Raw genomic sequence first — 9,946 nt, forward strand, 5'->3', positions numbered from 1 at the left:
TGTGTACACTTGCACAAACCTACGCGTTACAAGTTTTTGGCGTCATTGCTGGGGAATGTCAATTGTCGCCATAGTCATTTTTTCGTGAAATTATTTATTTTCAATTTGATTTATTTCTAACATTACTAACTTATTCTTTTTAATTTTTGTGATTTTCTTTTCAAGTGTTTATGAGCATAGATTGAATTATCAATTTACTCCTTGTAGACTCTGAAATTGAGTGAACTTTCAGACAAAGAAAACGTGAACGAACAGCTCAAATACAAGTCGAGATGGACCTTGGAAATTAGAATTAAGACCAAGGTAATGAAGCTGATCATGTACAAAATCCTATCCTCGTTGCCGATGATAGGGATCAATGCATCAGACAATATGCTGTGCCACTTTTCAGTGAGTTAAACCTAGGAATTAGAAGGCCAGATATTGAGGCAACCTAGTTTGAATTGAAACCAGTGATGTTTCAAATGTTACAAACGGTGGGCCAATTTAGAGGTATGCCCACAAAAGATCCACATCTCCACCTTCGATTGTTTATGGAGGTGAGTAATTCATTCAAGATAGCCGGTGTGACTGAAGATGTACTGAGGTTGAAGTTGCTTCTATACTCATTGCGAGATCAAGCACGAGCATGGGTCAGTTCATTGCAACAATTTCCATATCTACATGGCAAGAATTAGCAGAGAGAGTTTTGGTTAAGTATTTCCCACCGAGTAAAAATGCTAAGTTAAGGAACGAGATCACAACTTTCCAACAATTGGATGACGAGTCTTTGTATGAGGCTTGGGAGCGATTCAAGGAGTTACTTCATAAGTGTCCTCATCATGGGATTCCTCATTGTATCCAGTTGGAGACATTCTATAATGGACTCAATGCAAATACAAGATTGATGGTAGATGCTTCCGCGAATGGTGCAATTTTGTCTAAGTCTTATAACAAGGCTTATGAGATCATCAAGAGGATCACCAGTAATAATTATCAATGGCCAACATATCGAACAGTTTCAGAGTTCATGAAGTTGACGCCCTTACTTCATTATCAGTTCAGGTATCGTCTATTTCTTCTATGATAAAATAGTTAACCACTAATAGTACTAATAATTCTGCAGCTTAGCCACCAAGTCCATTTGAAGTAGTTTCATGTGTGTACTGTGGGGAAGGTCATTCTTTTGAGAATTTTCCATCAAATCCCGAGTTAGTGTACTATGTGGGGAGCCAATATCAAAATAGGAGTGGACAATGACCCCGATCCAACTTCTACAATCCTTCATGGCGTAATCATCCTAACTTTCCTTGGAGCTACCAAGGAAATGGACCGAACAACAACTTATTACAGCAAAGACCTAACTAATCTCAAGGGTTTAATCAGCAAGCTCCAAAGCCACCTTAAGTTGAGGCATCAAACAGTTTTGAGAACTTGTTGAAAGCGTTAATGGCAAAGAATGACGCTTTGATCCAAAGCCAAGTAGCAACACTGAAAAATTTGGAAAACCAAATGGGTCAGTTAGCTACGGAGCTACGTAATAGACTGCAAGGAACCTTGCCGAGTGATACTGAGAATCTAAGAAATTTGGGTAAAGAACATATCAAGGCAGTGGTATTGCGAAGTGGTAAAATTTTAGAAACCGATTGATTGATGTTGAAGATAAGCCCGTTGAGTAGAATCAACCAGCTGTTCAAGTTCCTACATTAAAGTAATCAGAATCTGCAAAGTCTGACAAGGTAAACCTTGACTTAGTGAATTCAGATATTTTAACATCTTCTTTGGATGCAGATTTACCTACTCAGAAAAGTTGTCCGGTTCAACCGAAAGTTCCATCACCTCTATATCCGCAAAGATTGCAGCAAAACAAGTAGAAACAGGACTTGCAATTCAAGAAGTTTTTTGATGTTCTGAAGCAGTTACACATCAATATTCTGTTGGTGGAGGCTTTAGAACAAATGCTAAATTATGTGAATTTTATGAAGGATATACTGTCCAAGAAGAAATGACTGAGTGAGTATGAGACTGTTGCCTTGACAAAGAAGTGCAGTGCGTTCCTGCAGAACAAATTGCCACCGAAATTGAAAGCCGTAGGAAGCTTTACTATACCCTATAACATTGGTGAATCTTACTGTGGTAAAGCTTTGTGTGACTCAGGAGTGAGTATCAACTTGATGCCTAAGTCTATTTTCAAGATGTTAGGGATAGGTGAAGTAAGACCTACAACTGTGACAGTTTAGCTAGCGGATCAATCTTTAGCATATCCCGAAGGAAAGACTGAGGATGTTTTGGTAAGAGTCGATAAATTTATTTTTCCTACTGATTTCATTGTCTTAGATCTTGAAGCAGACAAGGAAGTGCCGATCATCCTTGAGGGACCTTTCTTAGCCACGGAAAGAACGTTAACTGATGTGTAGAAAGGAGAACTCACCAGGTGAGTTCAAAACGATCAGACAACCTTTAACATTCTTAAAGCGATTAAATTTTTCGATCTGGCAAATGAGTGTTCAGTTATGGAAGAGATAGAAACCTTGGTTTCTATGGAAAGAAATTTTTAAGGAGATCCATTGGAGAAAGCCTTAGGTATTGACCCTTTGGAGGATGAATAAGTTGAAGAAAACATGGCTTTGATGGAAGCCAATCCGGGAAATTTTATTCAATCACACGGCTTGAACTGTTGGAGTTGGAAGTCAGAAAGTTTGTGCAACCCAAGTTATCAATTGAAGAACCACCTAAACTCGAACTAAAGGTACTTCCTTCCCATTTGAAATACGTTTATTTAGGTGATTGTTCTACTTTGCCTGTGATTATTTCAGTGGAACTGATGAAAAAGGAGCAACTAATTGTTGTTCTAAAGATATTTAAGAAAGCAATTGGTTGAACCATAGCTGATATTCGAGGTATAAGACCTTCTTTATACATGCATAAAATCATTTTAGAAGAAGGTGAAAGAGCTCGAATTGATGGGCAAAGGAGGCTCAATCCTATTATGAAAGAAGTTGTGAGAAAAGAAGTGATCAAATGGTTATGTGCATAAATCATCTATCCTATTTTAGATTGTTCGTGGGTAATTTCGATGCAGTGTATGCCGAAGAAAGGTGGAATCAAAATTCTTGAAAATGAGCATAACGAGTTAATTCAAACACGAACTGTTACCGGTTGGAGAATTTGTATTGATTACAAAAAGTTGAACAAAGCTACTTAGAAGGACCGGACCATTTTTTGTTACCTTTTCTGGATCAGATGTTAGATCGACTGGCAGGTAATGAATTCTATTATTCTTTAGATGGCTATTCAGGATATAACCAAATAGTTATAGCCCCGGAGGACCAACATAAAATAACATTTACTTGTCCATATGGTACGTTTGCTTTTAGGTGCATGCCTTTTGGTTTATACAATGCACCTGTAACTTTTCAGCGATGCATGATGGTAATATTTATTGATATGGTTGAAGATTTTGTTGAGGTTTTCATGGATGATTTTTCTATTTTTGGTAACACTTATGATATTTGTTTGAGTAATTTGGCTAATGTACTGAAGAGATGCGAAGAGACAAATCCTGTCCTTAATTGGGAAAAATGTCATTTTATGGTCAACGAAAGGATTGTCTTAGGTCATAAGATCTCAAAAAAATGAATTGAAGTCGATAAAGCAAAGGTGGACATAATTGAAAGATTACCGGCCCCAATGAATGTGAAAGCAGACAGAAGTTTCTTAGGCCATGCCAATTTTTATTTAAGGTTTATCAAAGATTTCTCAAAAATTTCTAAACCGTTGTGTTTGTTGATAGAGAAAGATACAGTGTTTGATTTCAACAAAGCATGTTTGGAAGCTTTTGAAAAGTTAAAGAAGCGGTTAATCTCAGCCCCAATAATCATTACACCTGATTGGAACTCACCGTTTGAGTTGATCTGTGATGCAAGTGACTATGTCGTTGGAGTTGTGATGGGTCAAAGAAGAAATAAAGTCTTTTACCCTATTTATTATTCAAGTACAACTTTGATGGGAGCCCAATGCAATTATACGGTAACTGAAAAGGAACTCTTCGCTATAGTTTTTACTTTTGACAAATTTCGCTCATATCTTATAGGTACCAAAGTTACAGTATTTACTGACCATGCAGTCATTTAATACTTGCTCACGAAGAAAGAAGCAAAACCAAGGCTAATTTGTTGGATACTTTTACTCCAAGAACTTGACCTTGAGATCCAAGATAGAAATGGTGACAAAAATCAAATAGTTGATCATCTGTCAAGGTTGGAGAAAGATGAGGTAACTCAGTCATATGTGCCTATCAACGAGAATTTCCCAGATGAACACTTATTTGAGGTAAATCGAATTCATGAAATACCTTGGTTTGCTGATTCTGCCAATTATCTTGCTTGTGGAATAATTCCTTGAGAAATGACATACCAACAAAGGAAAAAATTCCTTAATGATAGTCAGTATTATCTTTGGGAGGATCCGCTTTTGTTTAAATAATGTGCAAACAATATAATCCGAAAGTGTGTAGCTGAAAGCGAGATGGCTGAAATCTTGTATCATTGTCATTCATCTCCAAGTGGGGGACAGTTTGGTGGTTCACGTACTGCAGCAAAGATTTTGCAAGCAGGTTTATTATGGCCTACACTATTTAAAGATACTTATGCTTTTGTGAAGAATTGCGAGAAATGCCAAAGGACTGGAAATATATCAAGGAGGAACGAGATGCCCTTGACAAACATTTTGGAGATTGAATTGTTCGACATATAGGGCATTGACTTCTTAAGCCCATTTCCTTCTTCGTATGGGAACAAATACATCTTAGCTACTGTGGACTAAGTATCCAAGTGGGTTGAAGCTGAAGCATACCCTACAAATGATGCTAAGGTAGTCATGCGATTCCTACATAAGCATGTGTTTACACGATTTGGGACACCAAGAGCTATTACTAGTGATGAAGGTTCTCACTTGGTGAACAAATGGCTTAAGTGGTTGCTTGAAAAATATGATGTGAAGCACAAGATTCTTACTACCTATCACCCCCAGTCTAATAGGCAAGTTGAAAGAGTGAATTGCGAAATCAAAGGTATCCTTGAAAAGGTAGTACACCCTAGCAGAAAAGACTGGTATTGAAGGCTCGATGATGCATTATAGGTCTATCGAACAACATTTAAGACTCCATTAGGAATGACTCCTTATCAGTTAGTCTTTGGAAAGGCATGTCATTTGCCATTAGAGTTGGATAATAAAGCTCACTGGGCTTTGAAGTAGTTGAACTTTGAACTTAAGCAAGCCGGTAAGAGAAGGATGTTACAACTTGATGAGTTAGAAGAGCTGAGGTTGTTTTCCTATGAGAATGTCAAAATGTGTAAAGAAAGATCAAAGAGATGGCATGATAGTCATATACAACCTCGCGAGTTTGAGTTTAAAGAAGGTCAAAAGGTTTTGTTGTTTAATTCAAGGTCGAAGTTATTTCTTGGGAAGCTTAAATCCCGATGGAAAGGACCTTATACCATCTACCAAGTTTATCCTTATGGAGCTATTAAATTATACAACAATTACAGAGGTACGTTTAAAGTTAATGGTCAACGTCTCAAACACTACTAGGATGGTGAAGTTGAGCGAGTTGAATCCTTGCTCAAATTAACAAACCTTTTATTTTTCCTGAACTCATTTTATAAATAAATAAATAAATAATTAGAACTTATTTTCTTAACTTATTACATTTAACTAATTCTGTCTAAGGAGATTGGAACTTAAGCAGGACTACTGTGACCCCTCCAACCTTTCCTGGGAATTAATTTAATGTAATTTGTTAAGAAAAAAATTTCTAATTAAGAATTGAATTTTTTTTAATTTCATTTGTTCTGTTTAAATTTTAAATTTTTATGTTAATAAAGGGGGTCAAATTTGGCCCAAGTACTAATCAATTTTTTTAGTAAGATACAATCTAAGTTTGAGGCCCAAGATAACAAAAAGGAGGGAAAAATCAATGCCTTGCCTTCACACTCATTGCTTGCTGCCTAATAACCCTAATGCAGCTAATTTTTTACTACATGTTGCCCTAATTTTTCCCTTATAAACCCCTCTCCATTCTACTAATCTTCATATCCCTCAAAGCAATTTACTTACACCCTAAAAATCCCTAAATCTCCCTTTTGTGCCATCAACCTCAAATCTCGAAAGAAACCCTAGTTCTCTTCCCTTTTTGCTGAAATTCCCTATTGATGTCGCAAGATTTTTACCGTAGCAAGTTCTACCCACTTTTCCAATTTCTCTTTTCTCTTTTGTGCAGAAACTTTGTCAAATTTTCGAGAAAAGATACCATGTTTTGCAAAAGAACCAGATCTTCAAAGACTACTCCTGAAAAGCTGATTTTGATCGATGAAGAAATGAAAGAGAGATTTGATTCAATCTTCAAGCATCAGCCTATGATGTCGGAAAAAGGTTTTGACTTGAAGAGTAATGATTTGATGGTTGTTCCTATACCGATTAGAAAGAAAATAAATGCTCTAAGGTCAGAATGATTTTGTGATGCTCGTTCACTTCCCGATGATGAACTAGTTTAAGAATTCTATGCTAGTTTGACCACGCAAGATGCTACTGAAGTTATCGTTCGAAAGAAAAAGGTACCTCTTACTTCTAAGTCCATCAATGATTTGTTTAATTTACCTGATGTTGAAGAAGATGAGTACTACCCTATGATGAAATTTTCTTCAACAAGTGCTTGATGTTGTGACAAATCCGGGACCCCAATGGATTATAAGAAAGTATGGGAGCCATTCTTGTCGAAGAGAATATTTAAAATGAGTAACAAAGGTATGGTTTTATTATGTTCGCTATAGTTTTATGCCTATCTCACATAGTTCCACCATCTCGATGGAACGGATGCTTTTGTTATATGCAATTTTAACAAAAAAGTCCATTAATGTTGGGAAATTTATCCTCAAGGAGATTCATGATTGTGCTAAAAAAAGGCAGAAAGTGCTTATTTCCCATCATTAATCACTTCATTTTGATTAAAGGTCTGTGTTAAAACATAAGCAAATCTGAAGGGGCGATATGTTCAAGGATGCATTACAAATTATGATCGTGAAAGATTAGTAGAGAGCATGCATGAACTGAATCAAGGCGAGCAAGAAGAGCCAACTAAGCCGGATACAGAGGAGTCAACAGATGGAACTGAAACTGAAGCTAATTCAGTCACAAACACTGAAAAGTAAGAATCTGATAAGGAACCGAACATTCTTGAACCAAGCGTTGAGCCAGAAGAAGAACCAGTCAAGCTAAATGTTGAACCTAAATATACAACTCCCATGCCGACTTCTGCAAGTACTTCAAGGAAATCGGAGTTGTCAATTTTGAGGATATGTGCAAGTTCATGCACAATCAACAACTAACTTTCTAGAATATGCAAAAAATTAGCGATGACTCAATTCGAAATGATTTGAAGAATACCTCTAATACTTTTATTCTTGAGTTCCCAAATGCTATCTTTGAGACATGGACGGAAGATACTGACGATGCAAGCGGAGATGGAGCTAAAGAAGACAAGGGGAATGAGTTAGAAAACTAAAAGGGGGGATTCTTGTCCTGGTATTTATTTAATTATTTTTAGGTCTTTAGGAATTTATTTCTTTCGTAATTAGGATTTAATTTCTACAGAATAAAACATAGCAAGCATGAACAAACTTAACACTTCTTTACAAAGAATAAGACTAAGTGATGTGGTAATGGGAATAAACATGTCTAGGATTGGGTTATTAGGGAAGACTTGGTATTTAAGCAGTCTTAATGACTCACTTCTCTTTCTTTACAACCCTACCTGGTGTTTAGTTTTCATTCATTACTTTGTTCATGCAATGAGGACATTGCTTCTTTTTAAAGGGGGTAAGACAAATAAATTGCTCAAACTTTTAATTTTTTTTCAAGTATGCTTCAATTATTTCTTTCATAAGTATGTTTTAATAAATGAATGTTTAGAGATATTTTTTGTTACTGAGATAGTTTGTATGCAAGTATGAATGATGATTTTATCTAAGTGAAACTATGTTATCATGAAGAATGGAATGCTTATATGATCTTAGCCTTAGTAATGTTTGCCATGAAAACTTAGTTTCTTTTGAGATTAGACATGCATGAAGGTTTATATCTTTAAAATTTACATAGTAACTTTCTTGAGGTGAAATCCTAAGGGACACAAAAATATAAAATGATATAGGCACTATTTCTTTGGACCGCTTGAGCCTTTTCAAGCCAACCCAATGATATTAGACCCTTGAAACTGTAATTTTGAGCTTAAAGGCCTATTTTTGCAATGAACCTACATTATAAGCCAATTACCATATTTTTAAAATTATCCTAATTTTGTGCACCTATCTTAACTAAAGTTGTCTTAGGAATCAATATTTGAGGAAATTTTCATAAAGATGTATGTGCTCATGCTTAAATAAAAGCACAGAAAAGTTTGCTCAGTCTTTAAAAAGGAAAAATGTATGAGGTTGAGTTCAAAAGAAGTTTGAGGGTGTTCCAAAGGTTCACTTAAAGAAAAAGGTTGTATTATGAGAAAACCAAAACCAAGTTAAAGGTTAAGATTTTTAAAACCGAAATGTCCCATCTCTTAAAATCCTTACCTTTAACTGAGCCCCATTAAAACCTTATAAAAGACCTATTGAATTGATGATTATGTCACCTACATTAGTGGAGAGGAAGTCATAAGTTCAACATATGAAGATCATAAATAAGCCTTTTGGTTGTTTGCTTAATTGATAGGAAGTTATGTTGAATAAATAATGTTATCTATGGCTGTGATAAACATGCAAACTATGATTCATGTTGGCATATTTTGAAGCTTAGTATAATCTTAAGGAATGTTTGCATATGAATTACTTGTTAATAAAGATCGATAAGCATGAAGTTATTAGTGCATGATTATGGGACAAAGATTGATGCTACTTACACAATTAGCAATTTTGCCTTCGCAAGACCTTTTCCTGTGCATAAACATTACTTGGGACGAGCAATGATTTAAGTTTGGTGGTGTGTAAACAGAAAAATATATAGGATTTTTCCTATGTAATTTATCACCTTTTTACTTAAATCTGTTGTTAAAAATAAGTAATTTTTTTAATAAATTAATAAAATATGTGAAAAAATGAAATTAGGACATAGAAATTATTAAATTGTGATTTTATGCTTTACTATATAGTTTTCATGCAATAAATGACTTATTTTATATTAATTTGAATATATTATTTTTTTAAGACATAAAGAGGGCCATGCATGATTAAATTAAATAATAAAATATAAAATTATATTTAATAATTAATTTTAAAATATTTCATTAATAATTTGGGTTTTAATTAATTCTTTGGTCCTCTAACCTGTTCATTTATTCTGGATAGGTCTGATAGCTTTGCTGGATTACAAAACGGTCCAAATTGGAGACCAAGTCAACCCAATATTCGGCTACACATGACTGTCCATTTAAACCATTCTTTGGTTTAATTATACAAGGTCCTTGCAGTGTTGAAGAAATTAGAGATTTGCCCAAAGATTTACGATTGACCGAGTCTCAGTCGTGAGTTGTGTGGCATCCAAAATTGCTTAATAATCAAGCAAAAAATCAAGTCAAAAGCCACTAAGCATGGCCAGCCACAATTTGAAAAGATTTGGAGAGGTTAACATCCACTATATTTAGCAAACTATCCCCCTCTCCTCACCTATAAATAAGACCCTCTTATTCCTTCATTCATCATCCCTCAATCATTCCTCACTCATTCTCATCATTCATCATTCTCTTAGTTTTTTTTTCATTCCCATGCCTAACATCATCTTTTCATAGAGATTTTAGCAATTAAGCCTCTTAAAGAACCCTTGGTCGGTTACCTTGGAGAGCCATCAGCAAAGGAGCAAAGCAAAGGAACGAAGTAGCCTCGTCAATCAGAGTTTTGGGTTACAGCCACCCTGAATTGGGTTTAAT

The 9,946-nt window shown here is 35.3% G+C and overlaps 1 non-coding gene across 1 annotated transcript; it reads right to left on the reverse strand.

The window, feature by feature from the left end:
* Nucleotides 1-721: 721 nt before the first annotated feature.
* LOC128035813 (small nucleolar RNA R71) lies at nucleotides 722-828 on the reverse strand. Its single transcript, XR_008192360.1, has one exon. It is a non-coding gene; the product is annotated as a small nucleolar RNA R71 (small nucleolar RNA).
* Between the last annotated feature and the right edge of the window lie 9,118 nt (nucleotides 829-9,946).

Source organism: Gossypium raimondii, chromosome 12, assembly GCF_025698545.1.
Source record: "Gossypium raimondii isolate GPD5lz chromosome 12, ASM2569854v1, whole genome shotgun sequence".
Taxonomy (NCBI): Eukaryota; Viridiplantae; Streptophyta; class Magnoliopsida; order Malvales; family Malvaceae; genus Gossypium; species Gossypium raimondii.